Source organism: Phyllopteryx taeniolatus, chromosome 8 (assembly GCF_024500385.1).
Source record: "Phyllopteryx taeniolatus isolate TA_2022b chromosome 8, UOR_Ptae_1.2, whole genome shotgun sequence".
Taxonomy (NCBI): Eukaryota; Metazoa; Chordata; class Actinopteri; order Syngnathiformes; family Syngnathidae; genus Phyllopteryx; species Phyllopteryx taeniolatus.
In genome coordinates, this window is record NC_084509.1 from 1,204,701 (window position 1) to 1,226,891 (window position 22,191).

The 22,191-nt window shown below is 40.5% G+C and overlaps 1 protein-coding gene across 10 annotated transcripts in view; it reads left to right on the top strand.

Annotated features, from left to right (window-relative positions):
* The window catches only part of gria4a (glutamate receptor, ionotropic, AMPA 4a), a 130,932-nt gene that overhangs the window by 28,761 nt on the left and 79,980 nt on the right, over positions 1 to 22,191 (top strand). The window contains exon 1 of one of the 10 annotated variants that reach the window (XM_061782131.1): positions 16,486 to 16,541. The exons of the other annotated variants lie outside the window; for them this stretch is intronic. The gene's annotated coding sequence lies outside the window, so the exon portion shown is untranslated. Of the gene's footprint in view, positions 1 to 16,485; positions 16,542 to 22,191 lie in introns of those variants that run through there. 10 annotated transcript variants of the gene reach the window in all.

A 22,191-nucleotide genomic window follows, 5' to 3' on the forward strand; every position in this document is an offset into this window, starting at 1 on the left:
ACTGCACTGATTGGTCAACAGAGAAGTTCTGAAGCAATGCAATTTAATAGTGTAACAAGAAGAAATAAATTTGCTTGCTTAACACGAGAGGTATCCAGGCCCGTCCACCAATATTACATATGATGAAAGAAACTTATTGTATGGATGTAATGGCAGTACAGAGTTCCTGTCCTCCTTTCTATAAGCCAGTACACCATCAGTACAATTTTGAAGTTATTATTTTAGGATTACTGTGCATTGTATTAAGCAACCCTTGTGTCTGCCTACCAAATAGTTGTCGGGGTATTAAAGTCCAGTATCTCCAACATTGCCTGCATCAGCCCTCCACTTCGAGAGGTTTTAAGTTGGTAAATGAAAAGTAGCTGAGCATCCACATTACCGCTTGGCAGTGTGGAAAGAGTTCAAAACAAGGTCAAATTTCATCCCATCTGGGGCCCTTTTAGTTGGAGGAGTCACTAGAGGCTGCTCACTAAATGGGTTCACCAAGTGCCTAAAGGAGCCCACTGCTGTTGTTTTTCATGCAGCCTCTAATTTTCTCCAACTGACACAGAGGTCACTGATTAGGGTAGTCTATGTTTACAAAGAAATAAAATAAAATAAAAAAATCAGCATGTCTGGCAGCAAATGCTCTTCCTAATGATATTGTATTTCAAGAAGCCCTCCTTTAGCAGCAATTACACAGTATTAAGCAGGCCCGCCACTCCAAAAAGCTTCTTTGCAAGTAGTCAGTAATAAGAAAAAAATACATGGTCATATTGTACGATTACACTTCATTAGATAAGACCAGTGTTGGGGAGTAACTAGGTACATGTAACTAGATTAAGTAATGAAATAACAAAATGTAGGTAATTGTAATCCATTACATTATTGGGAGAAAATGTGTACTTAAATTGCAGTTGCTTTTAGAAATTTCCATGATTACAATTTTAGTTACATTTGAAAAATAGCCGCAAAAGATTGGATTTTTTCATAGCTTCCCCCTTCTGAAACTGATGTTTGTGATTGGCCCTCTCTGGTCATGGGACATTCTGCTGTAGTCTCAAACATGACAGATTTTTCCAAATATGACCTCAAAGCACCACCTTGTGGTGCAATCTTTTAGTTTGTATGAGACTTTGAAAAGGTTAGACCCATAATTAAACTTTTGAACACATAAAAGAACATTGACAATTTGTGGTGACAGCCTTGTAACTCATTTTCACAATTTTTTTCACCTTTAATATAACAAATAACCTTAGAAGTAGAAATAATCAACAGATAAAATGTGGTTGTTTACGTGTGTACATGCACTCATAACTAGGGATGTGGCTGTGTTCAGAATTAAGCTCATTTAGAAGCACTGACTCTGGACAATTGACAATTGTCATTATATTAAAGGTTACGTTTCAGATACTATGGTCTCAATTTTAATAACATAGTGCAGACAGCTTTATCACAGAGCTGACAAAAGATGACATTTTAATGGTGACACTTCAATAAACTCATTCAGTATTATGCAAATTAAAATTATATTCACACATAGCTAGTCGCAATTTTTACTGTACTTACTAATAGTGGAATGCACTTTTGTAAAAAAAAAATAAAATAAAAATTATCGTTGTGATCGTAATGCAAACTGATCCGATATAGCACCTGGCATCTCCTAGCGCCGATTCTTTCGTCATGCCCGCAGACTTCATTGACAACATAATCCTTGAATCCAAATTTGATTATCTTTGGAGCTCTTTCCATCGTTGTTCATGCAGTTGCGTACGTCACAATGGCAAGTACGCAATAATGCAGACTGTGTCGCCAGGTTGGCGCGAATGACCCCCCCCAAAACGTTTCCCTCTTTCAAAAAAAGGCAAACTGTCTAAATTAAAATGCAGATTTCCACCTTTAAACGAGATGACTTGTCAAGTCATGTAATTCAAGTCAAGTCAAGTTTCCCTTCCTCGGTTTAGGTCAAAACAAGCAAGACACACTTTGCTTTGCATTACTCATTTCTGGAAAGATTGCAGTTACATAAACATTGCATCTTTATTGACTCGCTATCATCTATTCAGTTACCTGGTGAGAAAGTTAATCCTCGATCCATTTGAACTCTTAGTGTTGTCTGATTGATATTGTGTTGTGTACAGCATTTTCTAACAGGGGTGATTGTGTTTTTGAAAGAGTGACAGAGTCTCTTTCAAAGATCATCCAGCAGACTGATGACATGGTGGAGATTATTACAGTGTCCTATCATAGCCGTATTACAGGGACTTGGAATTATACACACAGTTAAATTCTATCTGACTCACACACTCAATCACACACCTATTGACACACACGCTGTCTAGTTCCTTCACCCATCCTCCCACAGGCTCGCTCTCTCGCACACACACTCCCGCACACATGGTCACACGCCGGAGGGAATGATGGGATGATAGTACAGATGGCTTACTAGAGTAATATTCTCCATATGGGAAGGTAATATCATCAGAACAGTCATCTGGGGAGAGAGTGTGGCTGATTAGATCTGTAGAGGAGAGATGTTGCATGATTCGACTGGACTGCTTTTAGTCGTATAGAATAGGTTTGGATTGTTGGTGAAGTTGGAGTTTTAAAAAAAAAAGAAAAAGAGAGAAAGTGTCCCATGTTTGACTTTAGACGTTCTATTGCACAGTCTGCATAATAGTCACTATATACATGCCAATCAAGTATACACTAATTGGTTCAAGTGACAGACACAACATGATTACCTGTTGGTGTCTACCGCTTAAAGGGAGTTAGCAGTTAAAAAAAATGTAATGAATTAAAAAAAAAACTTTTTGTCATGGATTTTAAAACTGTCTGTATGACCAGACAGTAGACTATTATTAAAATGATTTTTTTGAAAAAACCACAATGTCCATCTGGAGGGTTGCACTGGAATTCAGCATCAGCAAAAGATTCAGCAGATGCTTTGGAGAGTGACAAAGCTTGACCGACTTCAGGTTGTTCAAAGGCTTCAAGCGGAGGATTATGTCGCTCAACAACCCGACGTCGGTACAGCCCCAGTGTTCGGTGCCAGGCCATAATTTTGCAACGCTGCTCCAATATCGTTTGGAAGAAAGGAAAGAATGAAATGAAAGGAAAATAAAATGGTGACGAAAAGTGCAAAGCCTAAGATGTCAAATGCTGACTGCCTTACATCTGTCTGAATAATACCTGAAACAAAAAAAGAAGGTGCATAGTGACTTTTGGGACACCATGTAAATTGTCTATACGTGTGAATGTGAGTGTGAAACTCAGCAATTGGCTGGCAACAATTCCAGGGTGTGTCCTGCCTCTCACCCAGTCAGCTGGGATAGGCTCCAGCTCACCTGTGACCCTACTGCGGACAAGCAGTGTAGAAAATGGATACATGGATAAAGAGAAACATTACAAACCAAGACAGGTGGTCGCAAATATACAGTATAACCCTTGTACCGTTTTCATACTGAGCCAACCAATAAATATCAATCACCAGCTAAACAAATAATATGATATCATTTTGAGTCATATCCAGTAACATCAGTCTATAATTCATTTTAACGGTACACCACTGGGTAAATATTGCAGGCTCGTTTTTAATGATGATGTTTATTTCAGAAAAAAATAAAGTAGCATTACCATTTGTATGCTTCAGGTAGCATACAAATGGTAATGTTGCTGTGGATGCTACGTAGATACAAAGCTTCCAGCTGAGAGAAAATGGCAGATTGGAGAAACGATACTGGATAAACACAGTACACTAACCCCACATTAAGCTGGGAAGCATGTCTTTTTTTATTAATTCTACCAGCATGGGGTATTGTCTTCCTTTCTTTGTATAGAGAGAATGCGGTGTGCAATGGATAATAATTATGTGTTCCTGCGTGTCTGTCTCCAACCATGTATCAAAGAATTTTTTTAACATCCTGCATCTGTTGACATAGTATTATGGATGGATTTGTGGATGCAATTATCTACTGTTTGTTTGTATGCAGAAATCGCAGCCCCAAGAGCGACATAAAATATGTCATAATGGAGCCAAAGTCCTTGAAATATGGCCAAGCAAATATCGCTCTGAACGTGCACATGATCTGTTTCTTTATAAGCTTGGTGATGAACACGCTAACATTTGTAAGTTAAACACATTTTGATAAACATTTTAAAAAACGGCAATGTAATATGTAACTATGAGTCAATCATCCAAACAGTTGGGTAGGTGAGAAGTATGAAAGATAAGGAAGACTTCAGTAAAGTGAAGTACTTCTACTTTTCTTCCTTTATGCATTTTTGCTATTGTGAATTCATGCAGCTGACATTCATTCGCTTGTGGCTTTTCTGCACAGCCTCCGCTGTCATTTTTTCCACTGGTCTGAGCAAACCAATAAAACATTGAGTGCCGTGTTCAAGGACATCTCAAAAGTGGCTGTTATATAGGGAAGTTGAGTTGGAGCAGGACTGATTGAAACCCTCCAACCCACTCTCATACTAGCTGCCCTCTGCAGTCACGATCTGGTCTAATGTTGCTCTTATAATGTACCGCTTTACTTGACATTTAAATATGCTGTAAAAGTTAATTCACAAATGTAACTGTAATATTGCTGGCGTCGTGCCGAAACTTTCCATGTCCAAATTTGGTCAATTTTCATAATTTCTTTCACAAAACAATTATATTGGTCAGTCCCCACGTGGGATATGTTATTTTTTTCAAAAGACGTTGACCCTAAAAAAAAGTTAAACATGACTTGCTCTCTTTGACAGTGCAATCTTAATGGCTCAACAAATATGCTGTTCTTTTTGAGTTCTTAAAAAGTGATGGTTTTCGCCCAACGCCAACGAACGATATTAGGAGCGATTGTGGTTTGTAGTGGTGAAGAACATTATAATGAAATCATATTTTGACCTTTAAACAAATTACAAACATATCAGTATGATGCCGTGTAGTTCCGTGGAGGGAAGTAACTAAGGACACTTTATTACTGTACTTGAGTAGATTTTTCAGGTGTCTGTACTTTACTTGAGTATTTATTTTTTCTGACGAATTTTACTCCCTACATTTAAAAACAGAAAATCTGTACTTTCTACTTATTGCTTTGTCAAAATAGCCTTGTTACTTTTTTCAAGCTCCACGGGTGACGACACGACGTAAAAAATACGTAAAAGAAAAATGGATAAAGTCAAACGCGTTTCTGATCTTGCTTGGTTGAGATTTGGGATACTTGTAAAGCAGAAAAAGTAGGAACAGCTGCGACAATGGGGAACCTGTACCAGAAAGCATTAACGATGACCGTAACAGATTTGGAGAAGCAAGATTTGCCCCATCCATGCCTTTAGTTGAGCGAATTGTTCAGTGCTGTGCGCTACAAGAATGATTCATGCCGAATGTGTTGTGTTTTGTGCCAGCCTAAAGACCAACAGCTTCAGGTGTCTAATCTGAAAAAAACACATACAATTGTACTTTTTTTTTTACAGTTTTAATCACTACCTAATTTAGGATTTTTATTTATTTGTATTTTTTTTTTATTTTAAGTTGACAACGTTAGAAAAGCTACAGGAACAGGACGCTTTGATAGCATAAAGGTCGTGCCAATGCTAGCAAGCAAAGCTAAACACAAGTGATATAACGATTTTATTTTCTTCATTAAGTACAAGCACTTATGATAGTTAATAAAAGACGAACTATTTTTTTTTAGAAGTTATAATACAAGTCTTACAAAATATTAAGTAAATTATCTAACATTTACTCTACTTACGTTTCAAACGTACCTTTCTGATATTAAGTAATAGAAGTAAAAGTATTTAGTATAAAATTTTGAATATATTTTCATTTATTAAAATGTTACTTATTTGGTCTACTTCTGCGTAACGGTGGAGGAATGCTTAGCACATCCGCCTCACAGTTTTGAGGTTGGTAGTTGGAATCTGGGCTTCCTGACGACCTACGTGTCATCATCATGACCTTCCCCTACTGGTATCACTACCACCTCAGTACACCTAGCCTAACGCGGTTCAGGCATTACGTCAGCAAACAATTTCGTCTGATTTCATTTTGTAGTAACGACCCACGAAAATGGTTAGGGGAAATGTCTCGGCGTAAGGGTATTTATTTAATTTAGGAAATCCAGGGAGTAACAGGAAAGCTTACCAGAAATATAAAATAACCAAGTCAAGTACAAATACATGAACATTTTATGGATCTGTGGGATCAGGATAGAATAACCTGTACATGTGTTTTTATTTACTCTTGCAAGTCGGCAAACTGAGGGGATTGTATTTTCATATGGAATTGCACCTGACTGCATGAGTTGGGAAGAATTAATTGGAATGTGATTAGCATGCATCAGCAGTGGCTGACTCTGTGCTTAGGGGCAAGTACAGACTGTTCAATGTGCTGCTGCCCTGCAGCGTTTGCGTGTGCGTGTGTGCGAGTGTGTGTGCGTGTGTGTAGATTCCCATGGGCGCAGAAAGTAACTCCACTCGCGGGAGCGGAGAGTGGAGGAGTGTGGACCAACTTTGATGAATATCGGAATACTATGACAGGAGAGCTCTTGCCTTCTCACAGAAATTCTACTGCAGGTCACTTGTCAAACCCTGAGATCACCAACTAAACTTGAGTGTAAGTATGGTTGTTGTGTGAACTCTTGGGCACAAGCAACTATTGCTTTTCACAGATGAAACACACAATATTGGACTGCGAGATGATCGACAGAAAAGCAATGACATGCCTATGATGTCTAGAGCATACCTGTATACTGTATGTATGGCTCTTTCTCAATTCATTTCTGGTTTGGGCATTTCTGCTCAGTGACAACATCTCTCGGTATTCACACGTAGTTACGTAGAAACTGCAATGCCTAGTTATTTTCTTTTCACTTCTATTATACATAATTATTACCTAGTTATCAAGTCAATATGCTCTCAGTGGCCACTACCTTTAGGTACAACTAAAATAGATTCAGTGAGATCCAATATGAGCATTGTATAAAAAAAAAAAAAGGATGCCTTTAAAAGGATAATAATGCTCAGTGTCATGGAATAATAAAGTAAGAATGTTTAGTACAGTAGTCCCCTGCTATTTAAGGAGGATAGGAACTGACCCCTGCCACCATAGTAATTTGCCCCACTCCTAAAAATGTTCCTAATCAAACTGTAAGTATACCACAAGTTATGATCCCGAAGACTCTCCGTTACCAGGCTAAACTTAGTTCCTGCCTGTTCCTATTTTTACTAAAACAGAAGGGCAGAGATCTTTCACTTAACTCTGGTATATTCCGACAGAATAATAAAGCATAAACACAGGCAGAACCTTGTCACTGAAGGATATTTGGAATCTTGCTCAAGAACACTTCAACACAAGTACACCAGCCTTGGTGATCAAACCACCACTTGTGCATTCACAACTGCCTCTGCCTCACAGCAGTCACAGCCGCCTCTGTCTTCCGTTGAGCAGAACTGAATTTGAGGTGACTAAATCAAAACATGTCAAAAGAAATTGAATTGTATAGAAGAACAAGCACAGGGTTAAGAGGCCAAAGGATAGTACACATTGCATTGGACAGAACAATAAGAAGAGTGGAAAAATAAGGACTTAACGGATGAGTCGAGGAATGAGACCGCAGGTTAAATGAGTGTTGGGATGTCATTCCCTCTGTTAAATTACTCGCCTGTTTATCTAGTGCATTCAATCACTGTGGATCTACTCAGCTGAAAGGGATTGCACACAAACACCATTTTTAATACAATTAGGAAATACCTTTTGAAAATATTCTTAGTGCATTAGTTACAAGATGCGAACGGCTGCATGCATATACACATGACACGCCCAAACAGGAGAGCATCAGGTTTTGATGTATGGATACTTACAAGTTTTGACGAAACATGACTGTTTGACGGAGGAAGTGGAAGCAGTGACCTTGAGTCTCTCTGATTTACGTCTTTGGTTTTCAGTGAGCCGAGTGCGATAAACTGATAAGCTATTTTGTTTGCCATGAAAGGGGCACCAGCTGCAACACCACCTCTGGCAATGGACACTATCCAAGCCCTCACTGCTGCATTCAAATCTGAAATTAGTTGAAAAGCGGCCAAATTTGCACCGCCTCTGTTTGCTTGTTTGTCACGCATTCATCAAAAAAGACACTGATACATATTTTATAGTCTCTACTGTGCTTTTACATTATGCTCCTGTCATGCATTATTATAAAGCACAAACCCATGAGATGTTACGGAGGGAAAAAAAAAAAAAAAGGCTTGCTGTGCCCTGAGGCGGTCAGGCAATATGGATTTGACAAGATGATAATATTTAAAGGTTTATGCAAGATGACAAAACTGCTGGCTAAATGAAAAAGCATGCCACAGGAGAGGCGCGCATGCCAAGTCCACCAAGTCCGTGTGAATGTGTGATTGTCCCTTCGGAGGAAGACCAAATCTAACTACCTACACATAGTGTATGAGTCTACAGGGCAACCTACTCTCTTTTCTCCCCATCTATCTGTCTGCAGTGATGAATGGTTTTGATATCAGCAGGGCATGTGTGTGTGATGAATGACCGTTCATACAGGAAAGGCCTGCTAGACCTGAGCTGTTAGTAGCACTTAAAGTTGACTGGGTTACAGGAATAAAAGCTTCTGTGTGAAATTAGAGTTTTTGGTCTCAGTTTCACACACGCACGCACGCATGCACGGATCTTGAAACCATTTTTCCTATGATAATGATGAAATTAAAACCATTCTAGACTAACATTTTAACCACCATATAGCCACACAAGTGTAAAAACATCAATTAATTGTCAAATGTAAAAACAATAAAACACCACTGAACACAAACACACACAAGCCATGTAAAAGGTAAAGGTCTTCAGGGTATGACAACATTGTCCTTCCACCTGCTCTCTCATTTAGCTTTATCTCTATGGCTGCAGACCTCATTGATGAAGCAGAGTTGCAGCACAAGGTTCATAGGGAATGTGTGCATATGTTCGCATCTGTTAAAGAGCTGTCATGCAGATGTCACAGCAGTTTCGCCACAAGGTTCTTTTTGTCAAAGTCAGTATTAAAAGATTTAGAACATGTGTCCTGGTGATATTTTAAAGAGACAGAGCGCCTTGCTCTTATTTGCACGTTTTGCTTGTTATTCTTAATCAATATTCATTGCTGACTAATTAAGAGAACTCCCACCGAGTAACTAGTGAAAGGTAAAGACTGCATCACTGATATGCTGTGTTTTACAGCATCACACAGCAGGATATTAAAAGCGGAAGAATTGATTTTTGTGAAAGGTCAATTTCAAAGTCTGCCATTTGCCATTTGTTATTTCTGAAGATAACCATATTTTCTGCGACACCCATCTTGTTTGGAACATATTTTTGACCAAAAATAGACAGGTTGCCTTTTGTGAACGCATTTGTCAAAACAAGGCTCACAACAAAGGGCAGTTCAGAGTCACATGGCTATAGCCATGTTTTAGATTACTGGAGGGATAAAGGACAGCATACAAATTCTCCACAAAGTATTTCTGTACACCGGAGGGACTTTCTCCAATCTGCATTCTTGTCACTACCCACAATTAAAATATCACCGGAACAAGACATCGTGCTATCCCAAGGGTCATTTAGTGCGGTTCAGTTGGGTGAGGCAACCTTTTTTGCGTTTCCATTTTCAAAGTGTGACGGGTACCAAAACAGATTTAGGGATCTTGTTTGATGTGCGTCCTACGTCTGAGATGCACAAAAATTAGCTGGGATGCATAAACTACGAGCAATCTGTATCTTCAGATGCAGAGCTATGGCTTAGTACTCTGGCATGGTGGTGGAAATCCGGCATATGATTTATTTTTTATTTTTTTTGGGACGAGACAGGACTCTAGAGTGTGACTAATTTGGTCGCATATGCGCTCTGATTTCTGAATGGTGCAGCAACAATCAGAGGGTGCGTACAGGTGCCCAGTAATTAGAGCAAGAAAAAAACATTTCCGTGAATTGAAAGCAGATACACGGTGGGTTTCATCATCGTGGTCTCTAGACCAATCAGAGATAGTGCAGAGCAGGGACCCTCCGTCTGATTGGCCATGTGCGTGTCTGTGTGCGTGCGTGCATTCGTTTGAAATGTGGGCGCTCGCGTACTGAAAGCTAAGTTTTCTGACGGCGAGCCCATTTCTGCAGTTACAAAAAAATTGAGTGACATACAGTCAGTGGAATTAGTTTCAAAGCCTACTGCCACCTCGACAATGTAGGAACATTTTGGATACAAGCCAGATGAACGCAGCCATCCCGCTAACACTAACAAGATGGTATGTCGAATTTGTATGAAGTCGCAACAAAGAAAAAACAATTTAAAACCTCAAAGTGACCATTTTAAACAACCATCCCACCCAATTTCTTCAGCTGGGAACAGAAACACAGTGGGACATTTCCCGTTTCCCATCAGCTTGCAATTATGGAACCCTTTGCCCAACAATGCAACTACAAATGTGAATATGGTGCACGTATGCTCACATTATAAACAATATAGCTTTACTATTGTAAGAGATGTAGGCATTGTAGCGGTTATGTATGAAATAAGAATTGTGATTAATTTAGGATAAAGTAATAAGCCGGGAACGACGTTTGTGTTACTTCCGGTTTATCGTAAGTTTAATTTAATTGTTAAAAATCAAATTAATGTCTTGAAAAGAGCACCACGTCAATTTTTTCAAGTTGAACTTTAGGCGAAATGATGTCAAACCTTTTTAAATCAGCCTCATGATCTGTAGGTTGCTACACTCTACGACATTTTGAGTCCTAGGTTACAGAGGTTTACTTAAATTCAGAACACACACAAAATGCGACCACGATAGTCATTCGAACTGCTCTAAGTGCTAGAGGACTCTGCATCTTTTTGCACAATTGTCAAAAAATTAAAATGTACCGGCATTACCAGATAACTAGCAACCCTTTACTGCTCAGTGACTGTTTTTTTTTTTTGTCAATGTCTTTCTGTCTCCAAAGTGTTCTGTAAATTGACTGTCTGTCAAATCGTACTAGAGCGGCTCCAACTCCCGGAGACAAATTCCTTGTGTGTTTTTTGGACATACTTGGCAAATAAAGATGATTCTGATTCTGATTCTGATTCTGAGTGGAATTTTATGGTATATTTAATGGAACACACAACTACAACTACAAAAAGAAAATAACACTTAAGGGTAAACGAAAGAAAGAAAATAAGGCATACCAAAATGGAAATTAGGACATGGTGTGTGGTCGCTGGGCTAAACTAAATATAATTTAATGCGTTGAGTCAGAGCGAGAGAATGCAAAGTTGGGATTTCGTATGAAGCTAGTAATTTCCCCACAATTATTACGCACTGATGTTATACATCATAATAAGGATTGCATTGTCGACTCGCGAACGCTGATCAGCTGGTCTTTGGGGTGGTCTTCCTCCGGACCTGAAGCGGAAACGAAGGAGGTTCAGTTGAAGAAAAACCAGATGCACAAAACTGGTGGCGAGCCGAGCTCTGGCCCTCAGAGTACGTGCGGGATCCGTCCGGGATGCCGGCAGCTGCCCGTTGAGGCCCAGCCGACCGATCGTGGCTAGGGAAAGCGATCGGAGCCGTAGGGTCGACTTCTGCGATCGAAAACGCCGCCAGCTTGGTTGCGGCGGGCGTTCACGCACGTGGTGGCACCCGGAGGAGCCCGAGGACAAAAAGAAGGGGGAGGGGTGGCCCGAGGTCACCCAGCTGGAGAGCTACGAGCACAAAAGGAAAAACAAGCCTCAACTCAGCTCAACTCCACTCTACTCATGTTCAACTGAGAAAGGTGTGAGTTTAGAGTTAAATGGTAGGGGCGGGGCGTAGGAAGAGGGTGTGCCGACTAGGAGAAGACCAAGCCCACCAGCCTGAATCTTGTCCACAAATTTGACTAAATAGGTTTTAAAATAATAATCTCAAACACTCCCAACTTTGTACTCTCACGCATAGAATCATTGTTTAAACTTTGGTCGTGGCAGATGGGTTGCTTATTGTTCAATACAACATTTCGTACTGTTTGATTTCAAATCATGAACAGCTTTCAAAATCATGCAGGGGACCTGTCAAAGTATCTCGAGCACGCCCACAACCCTAGTGAGGATAAGCGGAACGGAAGATGAATGAATAAATATCGTCCTAGAAAATTTTCTACCATGATAGGGCTAAACACAGATAATATACTGCGAGAGCGAGCACAAGAGCAATGGATAACACAAAATATTGTAGAAACAGTATTAAAAAACTGGAATAAAAATCTGCAATATAGCAGCACTGCAAAGCAAGAACTGTGATACAGCGGAGGATTACTGTATCTGTATTCTGTAATGGTAAGTTGGAGAGACTCATTGTTCCAGGGTTGGGACTCATTGTTTCTATGACATGTGCATCCGGGGACTCACATAGTCTCAAGTGTAAAATGATCTATGCACATTGGTACTCATCACTTTTTTTGGGCTGTTTTTTATTCTGGTGCCAACCACAATGGTACAGTATCTACAGTACAGTTTGGAAGAAGACAAGGCACAGTCCATTGTTCAGTTGACAAACTTTCTCACACACTTCTTTGTCGAATTAATTGTAGGGCTACAATTTTCCATGCTGGAAACGTACAAATGGTCGAATAACTTTTCAAGAAAACTATACTCCACCAAGTTGAACTAGAATCCATAACCTGGAGTATAACAAAACAAGACAAGAAAAAATAGGTATCAGCTAAACTTCCTTGTGTCTACGTAGGTCAAAAGGTCAAAGAAGAAAACCGACAATAGAACGATGACGGTCAAATATTATTTTAATAGAAAAACTGTACTCCAGAGTAAGTTGGCTATCGTTTAATATTTTTTACTGTTAACATAAGTTACTTATAAAATAATTGATTTTGTCCTTGTCCTTTGGAAAATGAACGTAACCTAAAATATGACTTAAAACATAACATGCACAGTATTTATATGTCATGTCTTGGCATGACCACTAGAATTTATTCATTGTATTTCCATTATTTCTTTTAATTTGAATATCTAAAATTGAAAAAACTTGAAGGTCAAGAAGCCTGCTGGAACAGACAGTTTTCGGACTAGATCTGCTTAGCATTTTATTGAAATCAAAACTTTTGCAATAACCATATCCTTTTCTATTTTTAACTGTCCCTCAGACTACACTGGGGAAAGGGCCATATGTCAGCAACTATTAGCATATTCACTAACTGCGACCACACTCGACTATAAAGATAGCTGCCCTCATATCTTTGGCCCTCATTTTCCCAAATCAGTACTTTTATTCTTAGACTGTGTATTCATGTTGCCGGCGGGAGCTTGCCTGCAGAAGAACGTGGCAGTACAGAAAGCTTGCAGGAACAGGTGCAGGGGAGTGGAAAGATATAATCAAAATGAATAAAGAAGTGAACAGGCAGTTTTACCCAAGAGCTTTTTCTCTGGCTGTCCCTCACCTCCATGACCTCAAATTCAGCCCTGCATTTGGATACACGGACCAAAGGAGAGACCAATTCGGAGTGACCTTTGAGGCAACAATTCTGCTGGTGTATGGTTGTGTTTGCGTGTTTAGAAATTAAGGAGTATTCGCCAATAGTTTCAGTCCCATAATTCACGTCCTGGGCTGTAGTTTTGCCCTTTTTATAGTTTTGATCTGTGGGGGCTTCTGAACGTTCCATTGGTGGGTGCTATTTCATTAGTAGCAAAAATAACCTTGACTCCATCAGTTTCCAGTAAACAGCGTTGTACCTTAACAAAAAGTTCATGAACTAGTTCATATATTGGGAAAACCTGAACTGAACTTAGTTCATTTCTGCCTGATTAACGTTATTGAGAATGTGTTCTTTCTGGCGTCTGTGACCGGTTTCCGAATGAATGTTCATTTTCATTCAAGAGTAATTACTTGTTCATAAAGGGCCAGGTAACTTTGAATAGTTTTTTCCTTAACAAATGAAATCACCATTTAAAAACAGCATTTTAAGTTCACTTGGGTTATATTTGTCTGATATTTACATTTGTTTGATGATCTTAGACATTAAAGTCGGGAAACTATGCAACAATATAAGAATTTTAAATCCACAAAGATAGCTTTTAGTAGTGTCTATTGTGCAGTGCCACAGAACTAACACAGTTCTTCCTGTGTGTGATTTAGTAAGTGACTGGAGTGATAACTACCTCACAAGATCCCGACCCAGTGTGCTGCGATGCTGAGCCACACAGATGCCAGTGTCAGAGCTCCTTTTCAGGAATGTCTATGCATCACTTTCTCTTTCACAAAGAATAAGTAGGGCCTAAAATACACTCCATGTAAAACAAAAAATAAAACTTCACTCACTGTTTATGAAGACATTGCTTCTCACTGACCAAGTAACTTTGCTCCATTCATGAAGATTACATATGAAATCCATAAGGTGGCTGAACTCCTCGGCCTGCTTATTGATTGCCACACTTTTACTGTATATTTTCTGCATAGTGCTGCGGATGCGAACACTTGTATAAGTGATTCTTGTGTGATTAAATGTGCATTGGAGTACCTGATCCTTTGTGACTCCATGTTGTGCAGGAAAAACTATTTCAAATCTGTGTGTTAGGCTACTCATATAGGCCACTATTAAACAGCAAACCTTGGTCTGGAGCTGGGTGGGTGGTTACTTGGAATACTTGGGCAACACTGAAAAGAAAAACATGGAAAATCTCGACGCTTCTGAGAGCTTATTGAAACTATCAAACTATAATAACTAATACTCATTGCTACTCAAGCACTATACAGCTAACAACTATGCCAATAAAATCTCTGAGTGGCGGAGTTTCTCACAATCCTTCCTTATTAAATGCTAAATAAAATAAGGCTACCAAGAAAATCAGGCCAGCAAGAGGTATGGATTACTTCAGAAAATGTCCAGGGAAACCTTTATTGCAACACACTCTGATAATAATACTGTCAGAGATGGAAGTGTGTGTTTAGCATAATCATTTTAAGCTTCTATTGCATCACTGGAGGACTCTGACTTTGCACAATGTGCATCATATCAGTCTTAATTTCAATGCTAATTACAATCTGCAGTTTGTAGATGGCGTTACTGCCGTTTTAACTTTTGCTACATTTTTATTTCCCCTGCGGTTGACTGGCACATTGTCCAGTATGGATGGATGGATGGATGACTCGTGTATTTTCCCAAGCATAGCATAGTTTATACATTTGTGCTCTTGGGTGTGGTACTCAGCTGTGTAAGATTTTTTTGATTTTTCCCCCCCCCCCCCCCCCCAGCTTCCTCTAACGACAGTTGACTAGGGACCGGAAAGTTGATGGGTTAAGGTTTACTGATTGACTGTACTTGTTAGCTTTGGATAGAACATGCTAGATTGATGAGAAAATTGTGTTTTCACAGGGATTGTACCATTGGAGTATTTGAAACCAAACATCAATGTTCAGGGTTGTTTTTGTTTGTTTTGCTATGCATTCTAACCGTTAAAAAAGGTAAATATGTGTGAACAATACCTGACAAAATGGGAAGGATTCATTTCTCAAACATTGCAAGAAATACATATAATTTATTACAGTATATCTGTGGGCAGCACGGTGACCGAGGGGTTTGCACGTCTCCCTCACAGTTGAGCTCTGGGTTCGAATATCACTTGTGGCCTTTCTGTGTGGCCATTCCAAAATGTTCGGTTCAGTGAAGACTCTTGTCCATTGGTATGAATGTGAGCGTGAGTGTACCCGCTCCTCGCCCAAAGTCAGCTGTGATAGCCTCCAGCTCAACCGCACACCTATTGAGCACAAGCGCGATAGGAAATAGATGAATATTACTACTGAAAATTACTATTATACACTTGCTGCACAAATGCACTTTTCGTATGCACTTGACTTTCATGCAGTCATCTGTTTACTCACGTGAAATATACAGTAATTTACCAGATATTGCTTTGTAATTTACATTGTACAGTAAATTTTGACCCTGGGGAAGTTGGCTTTTGTGGGTTTTGTCTGTTGATAAATTGTAGTAGCAGGTACAGTAAATAATTATTCGGTTTATCTATGAGTCCTTGCTGTTAAATAAAATGCAATTATTCACCTGAAAAAATAAATACTGAGCTGTTAAACATGGCTTCCTGAATAAATAAAAAAAGGGGACTGCACTGCAGAGCAACAGCTGCAGAAGCAGAGATAGCTGCAAAGTACATTTCAAGGCTGACTATACTGTATGTCCCATGGAATAGAGACTTATACAATGAGAAAGACAAATGAAGGCGCAAAGTCATAACGAAGCAGGCAAAGACATGGCAACAAGAGGGGAAAAAAATTAATGAATGCTCATCTTGAGAGAACCAGTGAGATCCCAGGAGACCTATTGTGTTTAACGTGTGCTGATGCACCACCAATGGTCCTCTCCTGTCATTAAAGCTCATGGGGCAAGTTTGCTGCATGTTTTACTGCAATGAGGCCCCTGTCTGTCACATTGCAGTCTTACGCTGGTTTAAAGGCTTGTGCTGCGAGCAAGACAATGGTGATTTGTATCAGAGGAGGGACCATGAGGGAAACAAAAACGGGATTGCAGCATCAGTGAGCAAAGACAGGTGAGATGTGTACATTTTGGGCAGCTGTGCTTATTAAAATGTCTTTTTAAAATGTTTTATTTTTTCCCTTTTGGTGAAGTCATAGAAACATATGAGCAGTGTGGAAAAATATAATTAAAAACTCCATCTAGGCGAGTAGTTTTTGTAAAATTTCCATAAAATGTCATAATCTGGTTTGGGAGCAGTAGTCAAGAGAAAGACTCACTTTTATTTGGTTCAAATGCTCTGCCAATTCATCAGAGAGCAAGAAAATGTAATTTTCCGCAACAACGCTATCAAAGAAGTGCTATTGTATGTGCATTGTCGTTTGCACACAGAGAGTTTGAGGACATCATTTTTCTCCACAGAGAAGCATCTTTTATCAGCCAACAGCCTTCATGAATGAATGGCAGGCATTTTCCTTTTCTGTCAAATATGAATATTTGCTTGCTCTGCTGGCTCTTTGCTTGCTGATATTAGGTTTAAAGGTAGTTTGGATAAGTAAAATCTCTGAGTCCAAGGTCCACGTGTTCAGAGGCGAAGGCACCAAGCCATTCTAGCCAGTCTGTAGGCTGAAAAAAAGTAATTCCTGTAAAATGTAGAATAACCCAGGAACGGGGGAATAATTCATGCAGACTGTAGCTGGACCGTTTATAACTCAAAGCAACAGAATTAGTTTTGGCCTTTTGTTTACAACAGCCCTTTTGTAGTAGGTAAAAATACAAACTTTTAAAAGTAGTCTAAACGTGGAAGTTTTATAAAATGACGATGTTATCATTCCTGTGTTTTGGAAGCACTTGCACATACTGTATGCTAGTATGTCATATTCATTCATGAACGTTCAGAACACTGGGCTGTTGTGTGTCTGTCACTGAAGATAATGAGCTTAATAAGACAACTCTAGCGAAATATGCATTTATTGTGACCTCCCGAGAGACATTACCCATAAATGTAATTTTCAACCCAAAAAGAGTCGAATAACAAAAATACATCTGCCTGTTACTAGCCGTTATGCAATTACAGTGTTTGCAATTTCGTGGTACATTGTTGTCTTTACGTGAAACTTGCAACTTGATGTTCTACGTGAAACTTGAACTTGAAAATGCAAAACAGTGAATGAAATGGCTCACATACAGTAAGTACATGATACAACTCCAATTCCAATGAAGTTGGGATGTTGTGTTAAACATAAATAAAAACAGAACACAATGATTTACAAAAATGCAGCCCTATGGGGGGCACAAGTCAGTGCAAACTGTAGGCCGGTCCCAAGCCCGGATAAATGCAGAGGGTTGCGTCAGGAAGGGCATCCGGCTTAAAACCTTGCCAAACAAATATGAGCGTTCATCCAAAGAATTCCATACCGGATCGGTCGTGGCCCGGGTTAACAACGTCCGCCACCGGCGCCGTCAACCTGCAGGGCGCTGTTGGAAATTCAGCTACTGTGGGTCGAAGTCGAAGTCAAAGAAGAAGAAGAAGAAGAGGTGGAAAGCGGGTTCTTCGGCAGAAAGAGAAGAGGAAAACACAGAGCCTAGAACTGAATGTGGGGACTTTGAATGTTGGGACTATGACAGGAAAATCTCGGGAGTTGGTTGACATGATGATTAGGAGAAAGGTTGATATATTGTGTGTCCAGGAGACCAGGTGGAAAGGCAGTAAGGCTAGAAGTTTAGGGGCAGGGTTTAAATTATTTTACCATGGTGTAGATGGGAAGAGAAATGGAGTCGGGGTTATTTTAAAAGAAGAGTTGGCTAAGAATGTCTTGGAGGTGAAAAGAGTATCAGATCGAGTGATGAGGCTGAAATTTGAAATTGAGGGTGTTATGTGTAATGTGATTAGTGGCTATGCCCCACAGGTAGGATGTGACCTAGAGGGGAAAGAGAAATTCTGGAAGGAGCTAGATGATGTAGTTCTGAGCATCCCAGACAGAGAGAGAGTCGTAATTGGTGCAGATTGTAATGGACATGTTGGTGAAGGTAGTAATAAGGGTGATGAAGAAGTGATGGGTAAGTACGGTATCCAGGAAAGGAACTTGGAGGGACAGATGGTGGTAGACTTTGCAACAAGGATGCAAATGGCTGTAGTGAACACTTTTTTCCAGAAGAGGCACGAACATAGGGTGACCTACAAGAGCGGAGGTAGAAGCACACAGGTGGATTACATCTTGTGCAGACGATGTAATCTGAAGGAGGTTACCAACTGTAAGGTAGTGGTAGGGGAGAGTGTGGCTAGACAGCATAGGATGGTGGTGTGTAAGATGACTCTGGTGGTGGGGAGGAAAATTAGGAAGACAAAGGCAGAGAAGAGAACCATGTGGTGGAAGCTGAGACAGGACGAGTGTTGTGCAGCTTTTCGGGAAGAGGTGATACAGGCTCTCGGTGGACGGGAAGAGCTTCCAGAAGACTGGACCACTGCAGCCAAGGTGATCAGAGAAGCAGGCAGGAGAGTACTTGGTGTATCTTCTGGCAGGAAAGGAGAGAAGGAGACTTGGTGGTGGAACCTCACAGTACAGGAAATCATACAAGGAAAACGGTTAGCTAAGAAGAAGTGGGACACTGAGAGGACCGAGGAGAGGCGAAAGGAATACATTGAGGTGCGACACATGGCAAAGGTAGAGGTGGCAAAGGCAAAACAAGAGGCATATGATGACATGTATGGCAGGTTGGACACTAAAGAAGGAGAAAAGGATCTATACAGGCTGGCCAGACAGAGGGATAGAGATGGGAAGGATGTGCAGCAGGTTAGGGTGATTAAGGATAGAGATGGAAATATGTTGACTGGTGCCAGCAGTGTGCTAGGTAGATGGAAAGAATACTTCGAGGAGTTGATGAATGAGGAAAATGATAGAGAAGGGAGAGTAGAAGAGGCAAGTGTGGTGGACCAGGAAGTGGCAATGATTAGTAAGGGGGAAGTTAGAAAGGCATTAAAGAGAATGAAAAATGGAAAGGCAGTTGGTCCTGATGACATTCCTGTGGAGGTATGGAAGCATCTAGGAGAGGTGGCTGTGGAGTTTTTGACCAGCTTGTTCAATAGAATTCTAGTGCGTGAGAAGATGCCTGAGGAATGGAGGAAAAGTGTACTGGTGCCCATTTTTAAGAACAAAGGTGATGTGCAGAGCTGTGGCAACTATAGAGGAATAAAGTTGATGAGCCACACAATGAAGTTATGGGAAAGAGTAGTGGAGGCTAGACTCAGGACAGAAGTGAGTATTTGCGAGCAACAGTATGGTTTCATGCCTAGAAAGAGTACCACAGATGCATTATTTGCCTTGAGGATGTTGATGGAAAAGTACAGAGAAGGTCAGAAGGAGCTACATTGTGTCTTTGTAGATCTAGAGAAAGCCTATGACAGAGTACCCAGAGAGGAACTGTGGTACTGCATGCGGAAGTCTGGAGTGGCAGAGAAGTATGTTAGAATAATACAGGACATGTACGAGGGCAGCAGAACAGCGGTGAGGTGTGCTGTCGGTGTGACAGAAGAATTTAAGGTGGACGTGGGACTGCATCAGGGATCAGCCCTGAGCCCCTTCCTTTTTGCAGTGGTGATGGATAGGCTGACAGATGAGGTTAGACTGGAATCCCCGTGGACCATGATGTTTGCAGATGACATTGTGATCTGCAGTGAAAGCAGGGACCAGCTGGAGGAACAGTTAGAAAGATGGAGGCATGCACTGGAAAGAAGAGGAATGAAGATTAGCCGAAGTAAAACAGAATATATGTGCATGAATGAGAGGGGTGGTGGGGGAAGAATGAGGCTACAGGGAGAAGAGATGGCAAGGGTAGAGGACTTTAAATACTTGGGGTCAACCGTCCAGAGCAATGGTGAGTGTGGTCAGGAAGTGAAGAAACGGGTCCAAGCAGGTTGGAACGGGTGGAGGAAGGTGTCAGGTGTGTTATGTGACAGAAGAGTCTCTGCTAGGATGAAGGGCAAAGTTTATAAAACAGTGGTGAGGCCAGCCATGATGTATGGATTAGAGAAAACAGGAAGCAGAGCTGGAGGTGGCGGAAATGAAGATGTTGAGGTTCGCTCTCGGAGTGACCAGGTTGGATAAAATTAGAAATGAGCTCATCAGAGGGACAGCCAAGGTTCGATGTTTTGGAGACAAAGTTAGAGAGAGCAGACTTCAATGGTTTGGACACGTCCAGAGGAGAGAGAGTGAGTATATTGGTAGAAGGATGATGAGGATGAAGCTGCCAGGCAAGAGAGCTAGAGGAAGACCAAAGAGAAGGTTGATGGATGTCGTGAGGGAAGACATGTTGGCAGTTGGTGTTCGAGAGGAGGATGCAGGAGATAGGCTCTCATGGAAAAGGATGACGCGCTGTGGCGAGCCCTAAGGGGACAAGCCGAAAGGAAAAGAAGAAGAATGATTTACAAATCATGTTCATCCTATATTTAATTGAATACACTACAAAGATATTTAATGTTCAAACTGATCAACTATTGTTTTTAGCAAATAATCATTAATTTATAATTTTATGGCTGCAACACGTTCCAAAAAAGCTGGGACAGGGTCATGTTTACCACTGTGTTACATCACCATTTCTTTTAACAACATTCAATAAACGTTTGGGAACTGAGGACACTAATTGTTGAAGCTTTGTAGGTGGAATTCTTTCCCATTTTTGCTTGATCTACAGCTTCAGCTGTTCAACAGTCCGGGGTCTCCGTTGTCGTATTTTACGCTTCATAATGCGCCACGCATTTTCAATGGCAGACAGGTCTGGACTGCAGGCCGGCCAGTCTAGTACCCGCATTCATTTACTACGAAGCCAGGCTGTAACACATGCAGAATGTGGTTTGGCATTGTCTTGCTGAAATAAGCAGGGGCGTCCATGAAAAAGATGTTGCAACTTTCTCAGTCTTTTTTGCCACCAGTCCCAGCTTTTTTGGAACGTGTTACAGGCATAAAATTCCAAGTTAATGATTACTTGCTAAAAACAATAAAGTTTATCAGTTTGAACATTAAATATCTTGTCTCTGTAGTGTATTCAATTAAATATAGGTCGAACATGATTTGCAAATCATTGTATTCTGTTTTTATTTATGTTTAACACAACGTCCCAACTTGATTGGAATTGGGGGTGTACTATGATGCCAAACTAAAGAAAAACATAAAATACATAACATACTGTACTTAATTTAGAGGACACTATGACTGAGCTTGCACTGAATAACTCATTCCGAGTTCTCTAAATTGGCGACATTTAGCTCATGTCATAATCAAAGACTAAATCCCCGCCTTATCGTCTGCTGGGTGCAGAGGTTTCAGCTTTGTCTAATTGCCACAAGGCGGAGCGTCAAAGCTGCATGTCCCTCACTGTTTACCCCCACTGAGGCTTAGAGCTGATAATGGAATTACTCTTGAGTCCCAGGAGGAGGGAGTGAAGGAAGAGTAAAGACGAGGAAAGCGTGCAGCAACATTCATGGTGCAAACAGAGACGGAGAAAGTGAGAGAGAGATAGACCGATACAGAGAGACAGAGACAGAGAGGATGGATGGAACATCTGACAGATGTGAGAAGAAAAGAAAGATGAAGTACCCAGTGATAGCCGCTTGTTGCCAAAAGCAAAGTCTGCAGACTCACTGTTTACTCTAAAGTGATGTATCATAAGGTGGGGACTGAGTTATGATGCTGGATGCAGCTCAAGTTCAAAGCTCAGACCATAAAAAC